This window comes from Trachypithecus francoisi, unplaced genomic scaffold (genome assembly GCF_009764315.1).
Source record: "Trachypithecus francoisi isolate TF-2019V2 unplaced genomic scaffold, Tfra_2.0 Lachesis_group13, whole genome shotgun sequence".
Taxonomy (NCBI): Eukaryota; Metazoa; Chordata; class Mammalia; order Primates; family Cercopithecidae; genus Trachypithecus; species Trachypithecus francoisi.
In genome coordinates, this window is record NW_022681458.1 from 8397002 (window position 1) to 8422873 (window position 25872).

Genomic DNA, 25872 nt, shown 5'->3' on the forward strand with positions numbered 1-25872 from the left:
GCAAACTGGATAAAGAGTCAAGACCCATCAGTCTGCTGTATTCAGGAGACCCATCTCACATGCAGAGACATACATAGGCTCAAAATAAAGGGATGGAGGAAGATCTACCAAGCAAATGGAGAACAAAAAAAAGCAGGGGTTGCAATACTAATCTCTGATAAAACAGACCCTGAACCATCAAAGATCAAAAGAGACAAAGAAGGCCATTACATAATGGTAAAGGGATCAATTCAACAGGAAGAGCTAACTATCCTAAATATATATGCACCCAATACAGGAGCACCCAGATTCATAAAGCAAGGCCTTAGAGACTGACAAAGAGACTTAGATTCCCATACAATAATAAAGGGAGACTTCAACACTCCACTGTCAACATTAGACAGATCAATGAGACAGAAAGTTAACAAGGATATCCAGGAATTGAACACATCTCTGCACCAAGCGGACCTAATAGACATCTATAGAACTCTCCACCCCAAATCAACAGAATATACATTCTTCTCAGCACCACATCGCACTTAGTCCAAAATTGACCACATAATTGGAAGGAAAGCACTCCTCAGCAAATGTAAAAGAACAGAAATTATAAATTATAACAAACTGTCTCTCAGACCACAGTGCAATCAAACTAGAACTCAGGACTAAGAAACTCAATCAAAATCGCTCAACTACATGGAAACTGAACAACCTGCTCCTGAATGACTACTGGGTACATAACGAAATGAAGGCAGAAATAAAGATGTTCTTTGAAACCAATGACAACAAAGATACAACATACCAGAATCTCTGGAACACATTTAAAGCAGTGTGGAGAGGGAAATTTATAGCACTAAATGCCCACAAGAGACAGCTGGAAAGATCTAAGATTGACACTCTAACATCACAATTAAAAGAACTAGAGAGGCAAGAGCAAACACATTCAAAAGCTAGCAGAAGGCAAGAAATAACTAAGATCAGAGAAGAACTGAAGGAGATAGAGACACAAAAAATCCTCCAAAAAATCAATGAATCCAGGAGTTGGTTTTTTGAAAAGATCAACAAAATTGACAGACCACTAGCAAGACTAATAAAGAAGAAAAGAGAGAAGAATCAAATAGATGCAATAAAAAATGATAAAGGGGATATCACCACTGACCCCACAGAAATACAAACTACCATCAGAGAATACTTTAAACACCTCTACGCAAATAAACTAGAAAATCTAGAAGAAATGGATAATTTCCTGGACACTTACACTCTTCCAAGACTAAACCAGGAAGAAGTTGAATCCCTAAATAGACCAATAGCAGGCTCTAAAATTGAGGCAATAATTCATAGCCTACCAACCAAAAAAAGTCCAGGACCAGATGGATTCACAGCTGAATTCTACCAGAGGTACAAGGAGGAGCTGGTACCATTCCTTCTGAAACTATTCCAATCAATAGAAAAAGAGGGAATCCTCCCTAACTCATTTTATGAGGCCAACATCATCGTGATACCAAAGCCTGGCAGAGACACAACAAAAAAAGAGAATTTTAGACCAATATCCCTGATGAACATTGATGCAAAAATCCTCAATAAATACTGGCAAACCGGATTCAGCAGCACATCAAAAAGCTTATCCACCATGATCAAGTGGGCTTCATCCCTGGGATGCAAGGCCGGTTCAACATTCACAAATCAATAAACGTAATCCAGCATATAAACAGAACAAAGACAAGAACCACATGATTATCTCAATAGATGCAGAAAAGGCTTTTGACAAAATTCAACAGCCCTTCATGCTAAAAACGCTCAATAAATTTGGTATTGATGGAACGTACCTCAAAATAATAAGAGCTATTTATGACAAACCCACAGCCAATATCATACTGAATGGGCAAAAACTGGAAAAATTCCCTCTGAAAACTGGCACAAGACAGGGATGCCCTCTCTCACCACTCCTATTCAACATAGTGTTGGAAGTTCTGGCTAGGGCAATAGGGCAAGAGAAAGAAATCAGCTAGGAAAAGAAGTCAAATTGTCCCTGTTTGCAGATGACATGATTGTATATTTAGAAAACCCCATTGTCTCAGCCCAAAATCTCCTTAAGCTGATAAGAAACTTCAGCAAAGTCTCAGGATACAAAATTAATGTGCACAAATCAAAAGCATTCTTATACACCAGTAACAGACAAACAGAGAGCCAAATCAGGAATGAACTTCCATTCACAATTGCTTCAAAGAGAATAAAATACCTAGAAATACAACTTACAAGGGATGTAAAGGACCTCTTCAAGGAGAACTACAAACCACTGCTCAGTGAAATCAAAGAGGACACAAACAAATGGAAGAACATACCATGCTCATGGATAGGAAGAATCAATATCATGAAAATGGCCATACTGCCCAAGGTAATTTATAGATTCAATGCCATCCCCATCAAGCTACCAATGAGTTTCTTCACAGAATTAGAAAAAACTGCTTTAAAGTTCATATGGAACCAAAAAAGAGTCCGCATTGCCAAGACAATCCTAACTCAAAAGAACAAAGCTGGAGGCATCTCGCTGCCTGACTTCAAACTATACTACAAGGCTACAGTAATCAAAACAGCATGGTACTGGTACCAAAACAGAGATATAGACCAATGGAACAGAACAGAGTCCTCAGAAATAATACCACACATCTACAGCCATCTGATCTTTCACAAACCTGAGAAAAACAAGAAATGGGGAAAGGATTCCCTATTTAATAAATGGTGCTGGGAAAATTGGCTAGCCATAAGTAGAAAGCTGAAACTGGATCCTTTCCTTACTCCTTATACGAAAATTAATTCAAGATGGATTAGAGACTTAAATGTTAGACCTAATACCATAAAAACCCTAGAAGAAAACCTAGGTAGTACCATTCAGGACATAGGCATGGGCAAGGACTTCATGTCTAAAACACCAAAAGCAATGGCAACAAAAGCCAAAATTGACAAATGGGATCTCATTAAACTAAAGAGCTTCTGCACAGCAAAAGAAACTACCAGCAGAGTGAACAGGCAACCTACAGAATGGGAGAACATTTTTGCAATCTACTCATCTGACAAAGGGCTGATATCCAGAACCTACAAAGAACTCAAACAAATTTACAAGAAAAAAACAAACAACCCCATCAAAAAGTGGGCAAACGATATGAACAGACATTTCTCAAAAGAAGACATTCATATAGCCAACAGACACATGAAAAAAATGCTCATCATCACTGGCCATCAGAGAAATGCAAATCAAAACCACAATGAGATACCATCTCACACCAGTTAGAATGGCAATCATTCAAAAGTCAGGAAATAACAGGTGCTGGAGAGGATGTGGAGAAATAGGAACACTTTTACACTGTTGGTGGGATTGTAAACTAGTTCAACCATTATGGAAAACAGTATGGCAATTCCTCAAGGATCTAGAACTAGATGTACCATATGACCCAGCCATCCCACTACTGGGTATATACCCAAAGGATTATAAATCATGCTGCTATAAAGACACATGCACACGTATGTTTATTGTGGCACTATTCACAATAGCAAAGACTTGGAATCAACCCAAATGTCCATCAGTGACAGACTGGATTAAGAAAATGTGGCACATATACACCATGGAATACTATGCAGCCATAAAAAAGGATGAGTTTGTGTCCTTTGTAGGGACATGGATGCAGCTGGAAACCATCATTCTTAGCAAACTATCACAAGAACAGAAAACCAAACACCGCATGTTCTCACTCATAGGTGGGAACTGAACAATGAGATCACTTGGACTCGGGAAGGGGAACGTCACACACCGGGGCCTATCACGGGGAGGGGGGAGGGGGGAGGGATTCCATTGGGAGTTATACCTGATATAAATGACAAATTGATGGGTGCTGATGAGTTGATGGGTGCAGCACACCAACAGGGCACAAGTATACATATGTAACAAACCTGCACGTTATGCACATGTACCCTAGAACTTAAAGTATAATAATAGAAAAATAAAAAAATAAAAAATAAAAAATAAAAAATACATACACTGGCAAACTGGATAAACAGTCAAGACCTATCAGTGTGCTGTGCTCAGGAGACACATCTCACATGCAAGACACTCATCGGATCAAGATAAAGGGATGGAGGAATATTTACCAAGCAAATGGAAAGAAAAAAAAAAGCAGGGGTTGCAATCCTAGTCTCTGATAAAACAGACTTTAAACCAACAAAGATCAAAAAGGATAAGGAAGGGCATTACATAATGGTAAAGAGATCAATGCAACAAGAACAGCTACCCATCCTAAATATATATGCACCCAATACAAGAGCACCTAGATTCATAAAGCAACTTTTTACAGACCTACAAAGAGACTTAGGCTCCCATACAATAATAATGGGAGACTTTAACACCCCACTGTCAACATTAGACAGACCAATGAGACAGAAAAGTAGCAAGGATATTCAGGACCTGAAATCAGCTCTGGATCAAGCAGACCTAATAGACATCTACAGAATTATCCACCCCAAATCAACAGAATATACATTCTTCTTGGCCCCACATCGCACTTATTCTAAAATCAACCACATAATTGGAAGTAAAACATTCCTCAGAAAATGAAAAAGAATGAAAATCATAAACAGTCTCTCAGACCACAGTGCAATCAAATTAGAACTCAGGATTAAGAAACTCACTCATAATCGCACAACTACATGGAAACTGAACAACTTGCTCCTGAATAACTACTGGGTAAATATTGAAATTAAGGCAGAAATAAATAAGTTCTTTGAAACCAATGAGAACAAAGACAACATACCAGAATCTTTGGGACACAGCTAAAGCTGTGTTTAGAGGGAAATTTGTAGCACTAAAATGCCCACAGGAGATAGCAGGAAAAATCTAAAATCAAAATCCTAACAACACAATTAAAAGAACCAGAGAAGCAAGAGCAAATAAATTCAAAAGCTAGCAGAAGACAAGAAATAACTAAGATCAGAGCAGAAATGAAGGAGATAGAGACACAAAATACTCTTCAAAAAATCTTTGAATCCAGGAGTTGGTTTTTTGAAAAGACTAAAAAATAAATAGACCACTAGCCAGATAATAAAGAAGAAAAGAGAGAAGAATCAATAGACACAATAAAAAAATGATAAAAGGGAGATCATTGCTGATCCCACAGAAATAAACTACCACCAGAGAATACTATAAACACATCTACACAAATAAACTAGAAATTCTAGGAGAAATGGATAAATTCCTGGACACATACACCCTCCCAAGGCTAAACCAGGAAGAAGTTGAATCCCTGAATAGACCAATAACAGGTTCTGAAATTGAGGCAGTAATTAATTGCCTACCAACCAAAAAAAGTCCAGGACCAGATGGATTCACAGCGGAATTCTACCAGAGGTACAAAAAGCAGCTGGTACCATTCCTTCTGAAACTATCCAATCAATAGAAAAAGAGGGAATCCTCCCTAACTCATTTTATGAAGCCAGCATCATCCTGATACCAAAACCTGGCAGAGACAAAACAACAACAACAAAAAATTTCAGGCAAATATCCCTGATTAGCATCAATGGTGAAAATCCTCAGTAAAATACTGCCAAACCAAATCCAGGAGCACATCAAAAAGCTTATCCACCATGATGAAGTTGGCTTCATCCCTGGGATGTGAGGCTGGTCTAACATACACAAATCAATAAACATAATCCATCACATAAACAGAACCAATGACAAAAACCACATGATTATCTCAATAGATGCAGAAAAGACCTTCAACAAAATTCAACAGCCTTCCTGCTCAAACCTCTCAATAAATTAGGTATTGATGGAACATATCTCAAAATAATAAGAGTTATTTATGACAAACTCACAGCCAATATCATACGGAATGGGCAAAAGCTGGAAGCATTCCCTTTGAAAACTGGCACAAGATAAGGATGCCCTCTCTCACCACTCCTATTCAACATAGTATTGGAAGTTCTGGCCAAGGCAGGCAGGTAAGAGGAAGAAATATAGGGTATTCAAATAGGAAGAGAGGAAGTCAAATTGTCTCTGTTTGCAGATGACATGATTGTATATTTAGAAAATCCTATCATCTCAGTCCAAAATCTCCTTAAGCTGATAAGCAACTTCAGAAAAGTCTCAGGATACAAAAATCAATGTGCAAAAATCACAAGCATTCCCATACACCAATAGTAGAAAAACAGAGAGCCCAATCATTAGTAAACTCCCATTCACAATTGCTACAAACAATAAAATACCTAGGAATACAACTTACAAGGGATGGGAAGGACCTCTTCAAGGAGAACTACAAACCGCTGCTCAAGGAAACAAGAGAGGACACAAACAAATGGAAAAATATTCCATGCTCATGGATGGAAGAATTAATATCGTGAAGATGGTCCTACTGTCCAAGGTAATTTATACATTCAATGCTATCCCCATGAAGCTACCACTGACTTTCTTCACAGAATTAGAAAAAACTACTTTAAATTTCATATGGAACTAAAAAAGAGTCGGTATAGCCAAGACAATCCTAAGCAAAAAGAACAAAGCTAGAGGCATCACACTACCTGACTTCAAACTATACTACAGGTCCAGAGTACCCAAAACAGCATGGTACTGGTACCCAAACAGATATATAGATCAATGGAACAGAACAGAGGCCTCAGAAATTATGCCACACATCTACAACCATCGCAACTTTGATAAACCTGACAAAAACAAGAAAAGGGGAAAAGATTCCCTATTTTATAAATGGTGTTGGGAAAACTAGCTAGCCATATGTAGAAAACTGAATCTGGACCCCTTCCTTACACCTTACACAAAAATTAACTCAAGATGGATTAAAGACTTAAACATAAGACCTAAAACCATGAAAACCCTAGAAGAAAATCTAGGCAGTACCATTCAGGACACAGGCATGGGCAAATACTTCATAACTAAAACACCAAAAGCAATGGCAACAAAAGCCAAAATTAAGAAATGGGATCTAATTAAACTAAAGAGCTTCTGCATAGCAAAAGAAACTATCATCAGACTGAACAGGCAGCCTACACAATGGGAGAAAAATTTTGCAATCTATCCATCTGACAAAGGGCTAATATCCAGAATCTACATGGAACTTAAACAAATTTACAAGAAAAAACCCCATCATAAAGTGGGCAAAGGATATGAACAGACACTTCACAAAAGAAGACATTTATACAACCACAAACACATTAAAAACAGCTCATCCTCACTGGTCATCACAGAAATGCAAATCAAATCCACAATAAGATACCATCTCATGTCAGTTAGAATGGCGATCATTAAAACTCAGGAAAGAACAGATGCTGGAGAGGATATGAAGAAATAGGAACGCTTTTACATTGTTGGTGGGAGTGTAAATTAGTTCAACCATTGTGGAAGACAGTGTTGTGATTTCTCAAGGATCTAGAACCAGAAATACCACTTAACCCAGCAATGCCATTACTAGGTATATACCAAAAGGATATCAAATTATTCTACTTTAAGGACACATGCACACCTATGTTTATTGCAACACTATTCACCACAACAAAGACTTGGAACCATCCCAAATGCCCACCAATGATAGACTGGATAAAGAAAATGTGGCACATATACACCATGGAATACTATGCAGCCATTAAAAAGGATGAGTTCATGTCCTCTGCAGCGACATGGATGAAGCTGGAAACCATCATTCTCAGCAAACTAACACAGGAACACAAAACCAAACACCGCATGCTCTCACACATAAGTGGGAGTTGAACAATGAGAACACATGGACACAGGGAGGGGAACATCACACACCAGGGCCTGTCAGGGGTTGGGGGTCTAGGGGAGGGATAGCTTAGGAGAAATACCTAATGTAGATGTCGGGTTGATGGGTGCAGCAAACCACCATGGCACATGTATACCTATGTAACAATGTTCTGCACATGTATCCCAGAACTTAAAGTATTCAAAAAAACAAAACAAAAAAAAGCTTAAGAGCAGGAAAAAAAAAATGTATGTGCCACCAGGGCACATGTTTACCTATGTAACAAACCTGCACATCTTTCACATGTACCCCAGAAATAAAAATAAAAACTAAAAATAAAGTATGTGCCATCTTCCCTGTCTCTCTCTTGCTCCTGCTCTTGCCATGTGACATGCCAGCTCCCCATCACCTTCTATCATGATTGTAAGCTTCCTGAGGCCTCACCTGAAGCAGATGCTAGCCCCGTGTTTCATATAAGGACTGCAAAACTATGAGCCAACTAAACCTCTTTTCTTTATAAATTACCTAGCCTCAGGTGTCCTTTATAGCAATCCAAACAGACAAATACAGCCTTGCACAAAGAAGATCAACCGGAATATTTGTTGCATTGCACAGAATTATATTCTGCAGGTTTTCTTGATACCTTCATGGATGAGCTAAGCAGTGTGTGTCAGGTAACACCTTAAAGAACATTGAATGAGAGATTCTGCAGACAACCGGTATAATCCTTGTAGGAGCACAAGATGGCCCCTTTCGGGACACCCTAACTGGTACTAGACATTTGCTTAATCACCTTTTCTTTTGGTGACTGGGGCACTTGCAGATGACTGTCCTTGAAAAATAAACATGACGGTGAGTGATCTACCTTCCCTGGGGGCTTACTTCTGAGTAGAAATCAATGAAATGGAAAATACACTTTAAAAATAGGCAAAATTAATGAAACCAAAGCTGGTTTGTTGAGATCAATTAATTTGGTAAAGCTCTAGACACTCTGATCTGAAAACAAAGAAGAAATAAATTATCAATATCAGGAATGAGAGAGGTGGTATCACCATAGATTCTATAGATATTAAAATGCTAAGAGAATATCATGAACAAATTTATGCCAAAAAAATCTACAACTTAGATGAAATTGACACATTTTGTTAAAGACACAAACTGCTAGACTATTCACAAGAATAAATAACACAAATAGAACTAACCCGTTATCTTTTAAATTGAATTTGGATTTGTTATTCAAACCTTCCCACATAAAACAAAGTGAAGCTCAAATGATGTCACTGATGAATCCAGCAAACATTGAAGAAACAAATAATACCAATTATTCACAAACTAGTCCCAAAAACTGAAGCCCAGGGGATTTCCTAATTCATTTTATGGGACCAGCATTATCACAGTACCAAAACCAGATAAAGACATTATGAGGAGAAAAAAAATTACAGACCCTCATGAGCTTAGATGCAAAAATTTTAAACAAAATATTGGCAAGTCAAATTCTGTAATATTTTAAAAGTTACTACATAAAAAGATTATACATCATGACCAAATGTGCTTTATCCTAGGAATGCAAGGCTGGTTTGACATTAGAAAATTAATCAAGGTCGTATCACCATGTTCATAGCAATGTAACCCACAACAGCCTATAAGTGGAAAAAACCCAAGCAAAAATGTGATGTATATATACAGAATGCAATATTATTTAGCCTTAGGAAGAAAATTCTGACATATGCTAACGTGAATGAACCTTAAGGACATTGTGCAGAGTGAACTAAGCTAGTCACAAAACAGCAAATGCTGTATGATTCTACTTATATGAAGTATCTAAAATAGTCAAATTCATAGAATAAAAGAGTGGAACGCTTGTTGACATGGGCTGAAAGATGGGGGAACTGAGAATTATTTTCTAAGGGCTCCAAAGTTTCAGTTTGGGAAGATGAAGAGAGTTCTGGAGATGAATGGTGGTATTGGTTGCACAGCAATGTAAATGTACTCAATACTGAACTGTGTACCTAAAGTGGTGAAGATGATACATTTTATGCTATGTGTATTTCACCACAATTAGTGATAAAAAAAAATTTTTAGAAATCATTTAAAGTAACATACCATATAAATAAACTAAAAAAGTATAAGCATATAATTATCTCAATAGGTATGGAAAAAGTGTTTGACAAAAATCCAAAATCCATTTCTGATTAAAAAAAAATTTCTCAACAAACTAGGAAAAAAAGGCAAGTATCTTAAACTAATGAAGGGCATCTTGGAGGAACCCACAGAACCCACAGCTAACATCATCCTTAACAGTGAAAGACTGAATGCTCACTCCTCGGATCATGCCAAGGATGGGGGGTGGGGGGCGCTGTTACCACTTCTATTCAACATTGTTCTGCAGGCTACTAACCATAACCCTAATCTAAGGAAGAGAGGCAAACACAAGGATTCAGGGCAGGAAGGGATAAACTAATTCTAGGGCTTTATGTAAATGCCATTGGGTTTACAAATAGGACTGCCCCCATCTATAAACCTGCTAGCCCCCATACCTTGAAGGGAAAAGATCAATACCCACTACCAGTTTTTTAGTTGTACAAGAAGGCCTTGACACGAACACTTTTTGTGGAGTGGTTCTACATTGATTTGTCCCTGAAGTCAGGAATATCTTGCCAGTAAGAGACTGTCTTTGAAAGTTCTTTTGATTTTGGACAATGCCCTGAGCCACCCAGAACCCACGAGTCAACACTGAAGGTGTCAAAGTGGTCTACCTGCCTGCAAACCCAACATCTCTCATTCAGCAACAAAAGGTGGGGGACATGTTCTTTCAAGATGTGGATATGTGAAAAATTCAAGAGCGAATAGACACCACAGCAGAGGAATCAGCAGAAGATGACTTGAAGGAGATGAGTGCTTTGGAATCAGTACCAGGTACTAAAGAAGCTGTAAAAGAAGCATTGCCAGAAAACACATTGCTATCAAAACCAAGGAAAGTCTGAAAAACTGTCACAGGCTAGAGGAGATGAAACAAATGTGATGAGTAAATGTCATGTGGTATCTGGATGTGGTATCCAGAAAAGAACAAGGGCATTAGGTGAAAATTAATGACATCTGAAGAAAACATAGACTTTACTTCATCATAATGTGTCAGTGTTGGTTAATGAGTTGTGATAAACGTGCATAGTAATCCAAGATTTAGCAATAGGGGAAACTGGCAAAGGATACATGGGAATTCTCAGTGCTATGTTTTGCACCCTTGCTTTAAATCTAAATTTATTGTAAAATAAAAAGTCTATTTTAAAAAAGACATCTATGTTTTTTAATGAGCAAAGATTTCAAAAGACAGTTACCAAAGAAGGTACACAGATGGCAGACAGGCACATGTAAGGATGTTCAACATAATTAATGATTAGGGTAATCAAACTAAAACTGCAGTTTAATCCACATCCCATTAAAATAGCTGCAATGAAAAAGACTGACCATACGAAATGATACAGTTGAGTTATCTGTCCCTCCAAAATCAAGTGTTGAAATTTGATCTCTAATGTTGGAAGTGGGGCTTAGTGGGAGGTGTTTGGATGGATCCCTGATGAATGACCTAGTGCCCCCTCCCAGTAATGAGTGAACTTTCCATCTGTTAGTTTCAGCAAGAACTGATTGTTAAAAAGAGCCTGGCACCTCCTTCCTTCTTCTCTTGCTTCTCTCTCGCCATGTGATCAGCACCCTCCACCCTCACCTTCTGCCATGAGTGGAAGTAGCCTGAGTCTCTTACCTGATGCGGAAGCTGGTGCCATGCTTCTTGTGCTGCCTGAATGAACCACAAGCCAAATAAACATGTTTTCTTGATAAATTAACCAACCTCAGGTATTCCTTTATTGCAGTGCAGATGTACTAAGACATCAAGTGTTGGTGAGTGTGAAGAGCTGGACCTCTCATATGCTGGTGGTGGGAGGGCACCTTGGTCTGGCCGCTTGTAAATATTGTTTAGCAAATTCTCAAAAAGGTAAACATACACCTACCATAGATCAAGCTATTCCACTATTGGGTATTTATCAATAAGAATAAAATACTTCCTGTATTGTGTGTATTTTTAAATTTTCTGTATATTATGAAATATTCACATCTTAAAAATCCCTATTTGGTAGGGATGCAGTATACCTCCCCAGGCCAGTCAATTATTAGAGACAGCAAAGGGCTCGCCCTTAGAGCTCAGAGCCCACTGAAATTATTCAAACCAACCAGTGCTAAACTGTTTCCCCTGCCCTGCCTTGCCTTTCTTGCAGAAACTCCAGTAGAGCTATGGTCTAGCCTCTAGCCTCACTCCTATTCTTTCTGCCTCACTGTATTTCAAGTCAAAAAGTGTACAATGCACTACTTTGCCACTGCCACTACTTCCAGTCTACAGCAGTCAGGGTTCAATGAGAGAAGTAAAGCCGCTGGGGATCCACATGATGAAGAATTCATCAAAGGCTAAGAATATGGAAACATAGTAATGTAAAGAAAGTATTAAAGAGTGTTTGCACACTAATGTGCACAAAGACAAATTTGGAAAACATCTAAATCTCTATCAACGTTAATTGGTTGAAAAAACTACATTGAATCCAAAGTAAAGACTTTTATGCAATTACTAAAAGAACTTGTCAAATCAGTTGGTATTGGCCTCTAAAGATGTCTGTAATTTATTGGCAAATTAAAAATGCAAAGTAAAGAACAATATGTTCAGCCTGTTACTAGATTTTATTTTAACAAAATAGGTGTGAGAAATACATTAGATATATGCATATACATAAAATAATTTCAAAAATTCAAAATGATGCACACAAAACTGCTAAAAGCATTTTCCTATAGAATTAGCAATAAAGGGAAGTTTCATTTCTCACTGTGGTTTTTGGTATTTTCCCAAAATGAGTATGTTTAAATGCAACCTGGATATGACCTACAAATAAAAAATTGCTAACTGAGAGGTACATGAAGTGGCACAAACTGATTCACGTAACTGGAAAAAAATTCCAAATGTGACAAATGAAAATGTTAAATCACAGTTCAGTAAGTGTTATAGTTTGGATATTTGTCCCCACTCAAATCTCATGTTGAAATATAATACCCAATGTTGGAGGTGGGGCCTGGTGGGAGGTGTTTGGATCATAGGGGTGGATCCTTCATGGCTTGGTGCTGTCCTTGCAGTAGTCAGTGAGTATTCACAAGATACAGTTATCTAAGTGTGCGGACCACCCTCATCAACTCTCTCTTGCTCCTGCTTTTGTCATGTGACATGCTCCTGCTTCACCTTCTGCCATGAGTAAACGCTCCCTGAGGCTACCCCAGAATATGAACAGATGCCAGCACCATGCTTGTACAGCCTGCAAAACCTTGTGTCAATTAAACCTCTTTTATTTATCAGTTACCTGTCTCAAGCATTTCTTCATGGCCACACAATGAAGAATAGAAAATTGGTACCAACAGAAAATAGTACCAATAGAAAATTGGAACTGAGAGTGGGACATTACTATAAAGATACTGAAAATGTGGAAGTGACTTTGGAACTTGGTAACAGGCAGACATATGAAGAGTTTGGAGGACTCTGAAGAAGACAGGAAGATGAAGGGAAAGTTTGGACCTTCTTAGAGACTGGTTAAATGATTGTGACCAAAACGCTGATAAAAATATGGGTTATGAGCACGAGGTTGATGAGGTCTCATGTGAAAATGAAAAAGTTATTGGAAACTGGAGTAAAGGTCACCCTTGTTATGCCTTAACAAAGAACTTGCCTGTACTGCGTCCATGCCCTAGGGACCTATGGAACTTTGAACTTGAGAGTGATGACCTAGGGTATCCAGCAGAAGAAATTTCTAAGCAGCAAAGCATTCAAGATGTGACCTGGCTTCTTGTAACAACCTACACTTAGATGCAGGAACAAAGAAATGACTTCAAGTTGGAAATTATATTTAAAGGGGAAGCAGTGCGTAAAAGTTTGGAAAATGTGCAGCTTAATCATGTGGCAGAGAAAGAGAAAAAGCTTTTTCGGGAGAGCAATTCAGGCAGGCCACAGAGCCACCATTTGTTAGAGAGATGTGCATAACTAAAAAGGAGTCAAATGCTAATGCCTCAAATGCATTTCAGAGATCTCCAAGGCAGCCCCTCCCATCACAAGCCTGAGGTCTATGAGGACTGAATGATTTTGTGGGCCAGGCCCAGGGCCCTGCTACCCTGTGCAGCCTCAGGACACTGCTCCCCACATCCCAGTCACTCCAGTTCTAACCTCAGCTCATAGGCCCCAAGATACAGCTTGGGCTTCTGCTTCAGATGGTGCAAGTCATAAGCCTTGATGGCTTCCATGTAGTGTTAAGCCTGTGGGTGAACAGAATGCAAGAGTGAAGGAGGCTTGGCATCCTCCACCTAGATTTCAGAGGATGCAAGGGAAAGCCTGGGTGCTCAGGCAAAAGCCTGCTACAGGAGTGGAGCCCTCACAACAAATCTCTACTAGGGCAGAGTGGAAATGTAGGGTTGGAGCCCCCACACAGAGTCCACAACAAGGTACTGCTTAGTGGAGCTATGAGAAAGAGGACCACCAACCTCCAGACTCCAGAATGGTATACCTTCTGGCAGCTTGCACCTTGCTCCTGGAAAAGCTGCAGGCACTCAACAACCTGTGAGAGCAGCTATGACGCCTGAATCCTGCAAAGTCACAGGGTCATAGTCGCCCAAGACTATGGGAGCCCCCTCTCCACCCCTTGCACCAGTGTGCCCTGGATGTGAGACATGAAGTCAAAGGAGAATATTTTGGAGTTTTAAGATTTAACGACTGCCCTGCTGGGCTTCAAACTTGCACGGGGTGTGGCCCCTTTCTTTTGGCTGATTTTTCCCTTTTGGAATGGGAGTACCCAATGCCTATACCCACATTGTAACTTGGAAGTAAATAACTGTTTTTTGTTACAGGCTGATAGGTGGAAGAGACTTGCCTTGTCTCTGATGAGACTTTGGACTTTGGAATTTTGAGCAAATAATATAATGAGTTAGATTTTGAGGGACTATTGGAAAGGCATTACTGTATTTTGCAATATGAGAAGAACATAAGATTTGGGGGAATAGGCAGGGGAGAAATGATACAGTTTGGATATTCATCCCGTCCAAGTTTCATGTTGAAATGTAATCTCCAGTGTTGGAGTTGGGGCCTGGTGGGAGGTGTTTGGGTCATGAGGACAGATCTCTCATGAGTTGATGCTCCCCTTGTAATAGTGAGTACTCACAAGATTTGGTTGCTTAACTATGTGGCACATCTTCTCATTCTCTCTTGCTCTTGCTTTTGCTATGTGACATGTCTGCTTCTACTTTGCCTTCTACCACAAGTAAAAGCTCTCTGAGACCTCCCGCAGAAGGTTTACTTGACTCGTGTTTCTGCAGGCTGTACAAGCACATGCTGGCACCATGCTTGTACAGCCTGCAGAAGCATAAGCCAATTGAACCCCTTTTCTTTATAAATATCCAGTCTCAGGTATTTTCTATAGCAGTTCAAGAATGGCCTAACACAATACAAAATCTTTTTTATTTATTATCCAAAGCCAGATTATTCTTACTATGCTAAAGGAGAGATGACTAGATGACTTACCGTAGGTACTGGCTTTCCCTGATGGCAGTTGATACCACCAATGAAGATCATGTTGGGCATCATGGGTCCAAAGTCAGATAGTCCAAAACAAAGTCAGTTCACAACAACCAAATTGATGTGTGGCTGTAAAGATCATATACTGTGACAGGCGTTCGGAGAATTTCAGAGGCTATTTCTAGGGCACTTTTGAAAAAATGGTGGCAAAATAAATGTTCCTTAAAGTGCATGATGTGGTTCCGTACTCTCTCCTTGAAAGTCATGGCATCTGAGAACCCTAAGAGACCTCTGGGGACATAGGAAAGAGGAGCAGGGCACTGCGCACCTTCTTCAAGATAGTGGCAAAATATTCCCCTGGTGAAGACAACAGAGGGGAGGGAGAGATATTTGGCAAGAATTAAGCCACAGGCATTAAAAGGATCCAGAAATACCGCATCAAAAGAACTCTCCTTTAAGTATTCTACTAATTTTTTGTCCTTAAACAAAACTTCTACAATTTGAATAAAGTAAGTCCAAGATACCACGGGATGAATGCGTCACTAGAGGATACAGACTTTGTGCTTGTGCTTTCCAGTGAGAATCAGTGAAAACCATGAACTTCTGGTCCAGATCCTCCAGAGTGTATGAGGTTGAGTAAGTCTTCACTGTGCAGTTCAGTGATCTTTCCAGTTGCCAACTCACCTCCGTCCTGACTACGACCACCTCACGTCCCCTGAGGATGAGTTTCTCTACCACTGACCTCATGGTGGTGAACCAGTGGCTCCCATCCATGGGCACTACCAGCAGCTTCCCTGCCTCGGCAAAGCCATGGGTCAGCAGCAGACATACACATAGGGGAAGGGGGCCATTTCACCCAGCAGGAGCCATCAGAGAACTTCAGCCGAGAGTGAGCCAGCAGCTGGAATTCTAAGCTCCTATAATATTGTAGGCAGGAGAAGTACAGGCAAAACCTGCCCCCAAGGGAAGCCGTGTATTTTCCTGTTGATCCCCCCCCCAAAAAATCACACTTACTGCCAATGATTTACTCATAAGGGTGAGAACACATGAGTAGCATTTGCTGAGATACCAACTTGTATGTTTTCCAGGAAAGAGTAGTTTATGGTCTTTGTCTTGAGGGCAGATCATGCCCTGTACTGCAATGTGAGTTTAGAAACAAAATTATTAAGCAGTGCTTTTAGACTTTGATGACTCAGAAAGGTAAAACGGAAAGTAAATTTGAATAAAGCTAATGTTTTTGGAAATTGCCCCGATATGGTTTGGCTATGTCCCCACCCAAATCTCATCTTGAATTCCCGTATGTTGTGAAAGGGACCTGGTGGAGGTAATTGAATCATGGGGTCAGGTCTTTCCCATGCTGTTCTCCTGATAGCAAATAAATCTCATGAGTTCTAATGGTATTATGAGGGGAGTTTCCCTACACAGCTGTCTTTGGGTGCTACTATCCATGTAAGATGTGACTTGCTCCTTCTTCCCTTCTGCCATGATTGTGAGGCCTCCCCAGCCATGTGGAACTGTAAGTCCAATAATCCTCTTTCTTTTGTAAATTGCCCAGATGCAAAGCAAAATGTGGATTTTAGCTTGAGACAACCAAATGCCCTCTGCCCAGAAAGGAATTGGCATTTCATGGCCCAAGGAAAGACAGCAAGGTCCTTAGCATTGGCCTCCTACCTGACAGGAAATTGTGACTCACCTGCATCTCTGCAATGCATAGACATTGCTGCTTTTAATCTTCCATTCCTGGCTTCTGAAATGCTAAAATGAGATTGACAACCCTACTTCCATGGACGCTTCCAGGGATTTTTATGGAATGTGATTGTCACCTATTGTAAATGGCTTTCATCAGATAACGTTGCCTGCAAGCCCTATGCTTGCCCAAGTACTCTGCTGAGTTGCCTCTCTGCCTGTTCTGCTTTCATGTTCTGAACAGAGCTGTAGGCTGCTGTGGGCTTATTCCACTGCCTGGTGCCTCCCTCAGGAATATATGTATTGGTCTGCCCCAGTCTCCTGAGTAGTACTTGATGTTGAGGTTATGTCTTGTGTTTTCATCCTCCTTCCACAGCACCCATACTATGCCTCGCACAGAGGAAGTCCATGGGAATACTTGTTGCATTGGGCTGAATAACATCTTGCAGGTTTTCTCAACACCTTCACAGGTGAGCTCAGCGGTGCTTGTGAGGTTACCCTCTGAGGAACATTTAGTGAAGGATTCTGCAGCAAACCTCAGGGCATAGTTCTTGTCAGAGAACAAAATGTCTCCTTCCAGGACACCCTAACTGGTACTAGACATTTGCTCAGTCACCTTTTAGCTTGGCAACTGAGGCACTTGCAGATGACTGCCCTTGAAAAATAAAAATGACTGAGTAATTTATCTTCCCTGAAGGCTTACTTCAGAGCAGAAAGCAATGAAACAGAAAATAGAAAATCAATAGACAAAATTAAAGAAACCAAAGCTGGCTTTCTGAGGAGATCAATTATCTTGATAAAGCTCTATCTAGCACACTGATCAGAGAAAAAGAAAGAAGAAATAAATTACCAACATCAGTAATAAGAGAGGTGGTATCACCATATATTCTACAAATATTAAAATGATAACAGAATATCGTGAACAAATTTATGCCAATAAAGTCTACAACTTAGATGAAATGAATATATTTCTTTCTTTTTTTTTTTTTCTGAGACGGAGTCTTGCTCTGTCGCCCAGGCTGGAGTGCAGTGGCCGGATCTCAGCTCACTGCAAGCTCCACCTCCCGGGTTTATGCCATTCTCCTGCCTCAGCCTCTGGATTAGCTGGGGACTACAGGCGCCCGCCACCTCTCTCGGCTAGTTTTTTGTATTTTTTAGTAGAGACGGGGTTTCACCGTGTTAGCCAGGATGGTCTCGATCCCCTGACCTTGTGATCCGCTCATCTCGGCCTCCCAAAGTGCTGGGATTACAGGCTTGAGCCACCACGCCCGGCAAACATATTTCTTTAAAGGTACAAGCTCTCAATCTTCTCACTAGAAGAAATAATAACCCAAATAGAAGTAACCAATATCTTTTAAATTGAATTTGAATTTGAAATTTAAACTTTCCCACCAAAAAAGTGAAGTTCAGATGACTTCCCTAATGTATTCTACCAAACAATAAAGGAAGAAATAATACCAAATTTTCACAGTCTAGTCCAGAAACCAAAAGCCTATGGAATTTTCTAATTCATTTTAAAAGACTAGGATTACCAAAATATCAAAACCAGATAAAGACATGATAAGACAGAAAAACTACAGAACCTCATGAACTTAGAAAAAAAAATTTAAAACAATATTTTAGCAAATCAAATTCAATAATATTTTAAGTATATAATACATAAAAAGATCATAAACTACAAGTACATACGGTTTATCCCTGGGATGCAAGGCTGGTTTTCACTTTAGAAAAGTAATCAAGGTTGTACCACCATGTTCATAGCTGCATAATTCACAACAGCCAAGAGGCGAACTCAACCCAACTGCCCACCTGCAGATGAGTGCATAAACAAAATGCAGTAACAAAGGAGTAAAATTCAGCCTTAAAGAGGGAGGAAATTCTGACACGTGCTACACCATGAATAAACCTTGAGAACTTTGTGCTAAGTAAAGTAAGCCAGTCACAAAATGACAACTGCCATATCATTCTACTTCTATAAGGTATCCAAAATAGACAAATTGATGGAATGAAAAAGAGGAATGGTGGTTGCCAACGAAACCACATTTGCAAAATTATGACTGAGACAGTGAAAGAGATCTAATTTAAGTGACTCCATCTCACTTCTAACCTCCAAGTTGTGCTTGTTATTCCTGGGCATAGGCTGAGCTACCTTTGGGAGAAACTTAGTTTATAGTTTTCTAAAAGAAAGACAGTAATAGCCCTTTCCCAAAGCAGACCTCCTTCTTGCCTGGGGACTAGATTGAATTTGTAGGACTAACATCAACCACAAGATTAGAAATCATGGTTTAGGGCTGGGCACGGTGGCTCACGCCTGTAATCCCAGCACTTTGGGAGGCCAAGGCGGGCAGATCACGAGGTCAGGAGATCGAGGCCATCCTGGCTAGTAGACATGGTGAAACCCCATCTTTACTAAAAATACAAAAAAATTAGCTGGGCATGGTGGTGGGCGCCTGTAGTCCCAGCTACTCAGGAGGCTGAGGCAGGAGAATGGTATGAACCTGGGAGGAGGAGCTTGCAGTGAGCCGAGATCATGCCACTGCACTCCAGGCTGGGCGACAGAGCAAGACTCCGTCTCAAAAAAAAAAAAAAAAAAAAAGATATTATGGTTTAGGATTCATGCAGATGAAGGTTGCAAGATTCTGACCCTCCCTAAACTGCTCCTAAGATCAATGCTTGAGATATTTTGCAGACCTAGCACTTGATGGATCAGCTGGCAGCACCCATATAGATAAAGTAGCTCATCTGATCTTGTGGCCACCACCCAGGAACTGACTCAGTGCAAGAAGATGGCTTCGACTCCCTATGATTTCATCTCTGACCGATCTGCACTCCTGGCTTACTGGCTTCTCCCAACTCATCAAGTAGTCCTTAAAAACTGCTCCCTGAATTGCTCAGGGAGACTGATTTGAATAATAATAAAACTCCAGTCTACCACACAGCCAGTTCTGTGTGAATTGCTCTTTCTCTGTTGCAATTCCCCTGTCTTGATAAATCAGCTCTGTCTAGGCAGCAGGAAAGGAGAACCCTTGGGTGGTTACACCAAGGGCTTGGAGGAGAGAGGAATGGGCAATTATTGTTTAAGGGGTCCCAATCTTCAGTTTGGGAAGATGAAGAGAGTTCTGCAGATGAATGGTGGTGTTGGTTGCACAGCAATGTGAATGTACTAAATATTGAACTGTGTACCTAAAGTGGTGAACACAATAAGTGTTATGCTATGTGTATTTCACCACAATGAATGATAAATAATCTTTAAAAATAAATCAAAGCAGTATACCATATAAATAAACTAAAAATGTATAACCACGTAATGATCTCAATAGGTGCAGAACAAGTGTTTGACAAAGCCCAAAATCCATATCTGACCAAAAAATTTGTCAGCAAAAGAAGGAAAAGGAGGGAAAGTTTCCAAACTATTGAGGGGCATCCTGGAAAAACCCACAGCTAACATCATCCTTAATGGTGAAAGACTGAATGCTCCACTCCTAAGATCAGACACATGCCAAGGATGGTGGCTAACTACTACTTCTATTCAACATTGTTTTATTCAATGCAGTCAAACAAAAAAAGAAATTTAAAATATCCAGATTTGAAAGAAAAAGTAAAAAGAGCTCATTCACAGACAACGTGATCATCTATGGGGAATTTCCAACAAACTCTACAACATCCTCCAAGAACAAATAAGTAAGTTTAGCATGGTTGCAGGATACAACAAGTAAAAGTTAATTTCATCTCTATAAACAGTTATTCATGAACATCAAGAGTTTCAACAGTGTTGGTCCATTTATAGGCAGATTTGTTGCAATAAATATATTAGAAAATGTTATGGAGATTTGCAACAAATTGAAAAAACTTGCAGATAAACCACATAGCCTACAATAGTGAAAAAATTAAGAAACAGTTGAGTATGTCAGGAATGCATAAAATATATATAGCAACTAGTTTATTTTATCATTTACTACCATAATATGGACACAAATATATTTTAAACAGTTAAAATTTATCAAAACTTATACACACAAACACAGACTATACATGACACCATTTGCAGTCAAGAGAAAAGTAACAAAGGTAAGGTTGCAGCATTAAGTCATAACTGCATAGAGTTAACTGTCCCTACTGTACTACTGTGATAATTCCATAGCCACCTCCTGTTGCTATTGCAGGGAGCTCAAGTGTTGCAATTATCCACTCAGTACACCAGGTGAGGCTGATCATCTCCGTGTGTGGAGTTCATCCCTCCAGTAAATTGTGTATCACAGTAAACACTGATCTCACAGTTCTCGTGCATTGTTTGTCATGTTTCCTGCATATCAGAAACTCTAAATAATATCATGGGGCCCATACAAAGTGTCACTAGTGATGCCTCAAGTGCTCCCATGAAGCAGAGAAATTCGTTATATTATAATGAAAGTTGAATTGCTTGATATATACCATAGGTTGAGGACTGCAGCTGTGGTTGGCCATCATTTGAAAAAAAAAAAAAAAAAAAAAAAATGAAACCAGATAAGGACCATTGTTAAAAAAGGAAAAGAAAATTCACTAAGCCATCATTGCAGTGATGCCAGCAGGCTTCAAATCTCGCACTTTTTCCAAAATACCTTTTTATCTCATATTTAAAATGCAGCTTTTCAATATCAGTGGACTCCACTGCCAAGGTAGAAACAAGGATATTCAAAGAGTCAATGGATAAAAAGATCTAGGATTCCATCCATAGGTTAAAGATGAATAGTGAGAAAGGTCTTTCTGAGAAACTGGCAGATTTTTTTAACCAAGTGAAAACTATCGTATATCCTAAGCGTTTAAGGAGTCTCCTGGTGGTAACAGTAATGACAGCACCATGGTGTGCACAGTCCACATGGAGGAATAAGTCCTTTACAGCCCCATGGGAAGTCCTCTGTGCCCAATCAACAAATCCAAGAGCAAAAGTAGAAAATTGAGGTAGGAAAAGAGACCAGACTGTTGGGAAAAGCTCACATATTTCAGAAGAAAATGTCTGAAACTAGAGTCATTATATCCATAGATAAGTTGTCAAAGAGTAATTCTGTATCATGCTTATCTAAATACAATTTTATTATAAAAAAATGCAGCTTTTATGTGGGCGCAGGATTGTTACAAGAAAGGCATACCTATATTCTCTACTATTACCTGAGAAAAACAGAGTCATTATATGACAACACAAAGCTAAATAAAGATGAAGGATATAAAGCGGGAGAATTTAATGGCAGCAAAGAATGGTTTGCTAGTTTCAGAAAGAGGTTTGGCTTTAAAAAATGTGAAGATAACAGAAGCAACTTCTGCCAAGCAATAGGCAGCAGATGAGTTCCCAGAATTCATGAAGAAAAGCTTCGAGGGGAAAGAATATCTGCCCAAACTGGTTTTTAATTCATGCAAAAGTGCCCTATCTAGAAAAAGAAGGCCACAAAGGACATTTATTAGTAAGGAAGAGAAGTGGGCACCAGGGTTTAAGCCAGGAAGGGATAGGCTAACTCTATTGTCTTATGCAGATGTTGGTTCCATCCTTCTTGTACAGCCTGCAGAACTGAGGGCTAAACATCTCTTCTTTATACATTACCCAGCCTCAGGTATTCATTTATAGTAACACAAACAGACTAAAACACCAGGTGCTTATGAGCAGGAAGAGCTAGTCCTTTCATATCCTGGTGGTGGGGTGGCACATTGCTTCAGCTACTTGAGAATATTGTTTGGCAGTTTCTTAAAAAGGTAAACATATACCTATCAGAGAGCACAGCTATTCTATTGCTAGGTATTTATCCATGAGAAAAAAAAAGAGCATACTTCCTATATTATATGTATTTCTTAATTTTCTGTATATTATGATGTTTCCATATCTTAAAATCCCTTTCTGGCTGAGAATGGAGTCCTTCCCCAAGCCAGCCAATTATTAGAGAGAGCAAAGGGCCCAGCCTTATAGCGCAGAGCCCACTGAAATTATCCAAACCAGCCAGTCCTAAACTGTTTCTCCTGCCCTGCCTGTCTTTCCTACAAAAACTGTAATAGGCCATGATCTAGGCTCTCCTCTTGCTGCTGTCCCTCCTGCCTCTTGCATTTCAAGTCAAAAAGTGTACAAGGTGCCACCGTACCACAGCCCTTACTTCCAACCTATAGCAGTCAGGGTTCAGTGAGAGAAGCAGAGCTGCTATGCATAGCCATGGTGAGGGATTGGCCAGATGCATGGTGGTAGCTGACTGGACGATCTCCGCAAACAGCCTTGGTGTCTGATGCTGGAGCTTAAGGACCCCAGGGTGGGTCTTCAGGCAGGGCAGATGGATGTAAAGTGGGGACAGCGAGGAGAAGCGAGGTCCCACAGAAGGGACGAGAACTCAGGTCATTCTCACTGCCTCCAACCTTGAAGAAGAAGCTGACCTTTCTTGATGACCCCTGTATTAGTTCATCGTCACACTGCTAATAAAGACATACTAGAGGCTGGGTAAATTATTTTTTTTAAAGAGATTTAATGGACTCACAGCTCCACGTGGCTGGGGAGACCTCACAATCCTGGCAGAAGGCAAAAGGCGTATCTTACGTGGTGGCAGGCAAGAGAGAGAATGAGAGCCAAGTGAAAGGGGAAATCCCCTTATAAAATCATCAGATCCTGTGAGACATATTCACTACCAGGAGAACAGTATGGGGAAAGCCACCCCCATGATTCAGTTACCTCCCACCAGTCCCTCCCACAATACATGGGCATTGGGGAGCTCAAATTAAAGATGGGATTTGGGTGGGGACACAGCCAAACCACATCACTGTACCTCTGGCCCTCAAATCTCATGTTCTCGTATTTCAAAACAAATCATGCCTTCCCAACAGTCCCCTAAAGTCTTAACTCATTTCAGCATTAACTCAAAAGGCCACAGTTCAAAGTCTCATTCGAGACAAGGCAAGTCCCTTTTGCCTATGAGCCTGTAAAGTCAAAAGCAAGTCAGTTATTTCCTGGATACAAGGAGGGTACAGGCATTGGGTAAATGCTCCCATTCTAAATGGGAGAAATTGGCCAAAACAAAGTGGCCACAGGCCCCATGCAAGACAGAAATCCAGTAGGGCAGTCATTAAACCTTAAAGCTCCAAAATGATCTCCTCTGATTCCATGTCTCACATCCAGGTCATGTTGATGCAAGAGGTGGGTTCCCATGGTCTTGGGCAGCTCCGCCCCTGTGGCTTTGCAGGGTACAGCCTCCCTCCCGGCTGCTTTCACAGGCTGGTGTTAAGTGTCTATGGCTTTTCCAGGTGCAAGCAGTCATTGGATCTCCAATTTTGGGGCCTGCAAGATGGTGGCCCTCTTCTCACAGCTCCACTAAGCACTGCCCCAATGGGGACTTTGTGTGGGGGTTTCAACCCCACATTTCCCTTCTGTACTGCCCTAGCAGAGGTTCTCCACGAGGGAGCTGCCCCTGCAGCAAACTTCTGCCTGGATATTCAGGTGTTTCCATACATCCTCTGAAACCTAGGCAGAGTTTCCCAAACCTCTGTGCACCCACAGGCTCAACATCACATGGAAGCTGCCAGGGACTTGCACCCTCTGAAGCCAGGGACTGAGATGTACCAGTGGCTGGGATCCAGGGCACCAAGCCTCTAGGCTGCACACACCAGGGGTGTCCTGGGCCCAGCCCAGGGACAATGGGACAAATGCCCTGGAGACATTTTCCCCATTGTTTTAGGGATTAACATTTGGCTCCTCATTACTTATGCAAATTTCTGCAGCCTGTTTGACTGTAAACTTTCTGAACCTTTATGTCTGCTTCCCTTTTAAAACTGAATGCGTTTAACAGCACCCAAGTCACCTCTTGAATACTTTGCTGCTCAGAAATTTCTTCTGCTGGCCGGGTGCAGTGACTCATGCTTGTAATCCCAGCACTTTGGGAGGCCGAGGTGGGCAGATCATGAGGTCAGGAGTTTGAGACCAGCTTGACCAACATGGTGAAACCCTGTCTCTACTAAAAATACAAAAGTTAGCTGGGCACAGTGGCACATGCCTGTAATCCCAGCTATTCAGGAGGCCGAGGCAGGAGAATCGCTTGAACCTGGGAGGCAGAGGTTGCAGTGAGCCAAGATCCTGCCACTGCACTCCAACCTGGCCGACAGAGCGACACTCCATCTTAAAAAAAAAAAGGCCGGGCGCGGTGGCTCAAGCCTGTAATCCCAGCACTTTGGGAGGCCAAGGCGTGCGGATCACGAGGTCAGGAGATCGAGACCATCCTGGCTAACACGGTGAAACCCCGTCTCTACTAAAAATACAAAAAAAAAAAAAAAATTAGCTGGGCGTGGTGTCGGGCACCTGTAGTTCCAGCTACTCAGGAGGCTGAGGCAGGAGAATGGCGTGAACCCAGGAGGCGGAGCTTGCAGTGAGCTGAGATTGCACCACTGCACTCCAGCCTGGGGGACAGAGCAAGACTCTGTCTAAAAAAAAAAAACAAAAAACGGAAATTTCTTCTGCCAGATACCTTAAGTCATCTCCCTCAAGTTCAAAGTTCCACTGATCTCTGGGGCAGGAGCAAAATGCTGCCAATCTTTTTGCTAAAACATAACAAGGGTCACCTTTGCTCCAGGTCACAACAAGTTCATCATCCCATTGTCCATATCATTATCAGCATTTTGGTCAAAGTCATTCAACAAGTCTCTAGAAAGTTCCCAACTTTCCCACATTTTTCTGTTTTCTTCTGAGCCCTCCAAACTCTTCCAACCTCTGCCTGTTATCCAGTACCAAAGTTGCTTCCACATTTCCAGGTATCTTTACAGCAGCACCCTACTCTACTGGTATCAATTTACTGTATTAGTCTGTTTTCACACTGCTGATAAAGAGTTACGACACTGGATAAATTATTTTTTTTAAAGAGGTTTAATGGACTCACA

General features: G+C 40.6%; 1 pseudogene; it reads right to left on the bottom strand.

Moving 5' to 3' along the window:
* Positions 1 to 15291: 15291 nt before the first annotated feature.
* LOC117095249 lies at positions 15292 to 16158 on the bottom strand (annotated as a pseudogene).
* Between the last annotated feature and the right edge of the window lie 9714 nt (positions 16159 to 25872).